This window comes from Cynoglossus semilaevis, chromosome 19 (genome assembly GCF_000523025.1).
Source record: "Cynoglossus semilaevis isolate Cse_v1.0 chromosome 19, Cse_v1.0, whole genome shotgun sequence".
NCBI lineage: Eukaryota > Metazoa > Chordata > Actinopteri > Pleuronectiformes > Cynoglossidae > Cynoglossus > Cynoglossus semilaevis.
The window spans coordinates 4,119,889-4,120,526 of record NC_024325.1 but is presented as its reverse complement, the minus strand read 5'-3'; the positions used below and the strand labels follow the sequence as shown (position 1 = coordinate 4,120,526).

General features: G+C 37.9%; 1 protein-coding gene across 1 annotated transcript in view; it reads right to left on the bottom strand.

Moving 5' to 3' along the window:
- The window catches only part of LOC103394898 (sodium- and chloride-dependent glycine transporter 2), a 12,048-nt gene that overhangs the window by 5,476 nt on the left and 5,934 nt on the right, over window positions 1-638 (bottom strand). The gene's annotated exons all lie outside the window — the stretch shown is intronic.

The window sequence follows — 638 nt, the reverse complement described above, 5'->3', positions numbered from 1 at the left end:
TTGCCCTTCGTTATGGCTCCCAGGCATGAGTGAAACTCTTCTGATGTTTTTACAAAGTGCGAGGGGTTCGAGGTTTCAAATGAGTGAGATTTGTATATAACCTTTATAATGCAATAAATATACATATTTATTTAAACTCGGTTTGTTGTTCAGTGTCTTCAACGGCAGGTTTCCTGAGGACAAGCAGTGAGAGTAGAACAACAAAAACCCGTGTTATTGCTAGGCTCCAGTCATCGCGGTATTAACTGCTGACATATTTTCATTGCCTCATTAATAATGGAGAGACGTGAATAGATCCATTCTATGGCACTTTATGCGAATTTACTGTAGATTTAGCACCACAGGCTTAATGGTCCGGTTTATAGATGACAATTGTACGAATCGCATGTCGACGATGCGGTGAAAATGACTTCATTTCTGCGTAAAGCTAATGCATTCATGAACCACCCTAAGAAGGTTGTGGTCAAACCCTTTTATAAATGACCTTTTGTTTTTGTAAATGTTCCTGAATTTCATTTTATAGTTCCAGCTTCAATTTAGAATACATAATGGTGCATAAGTGTAGCCCCAGTCACTAAGGTAAAATGCAGCCCTCGCATAAACCAGTAATACAATAGTGTATCATATTAAACATAAAC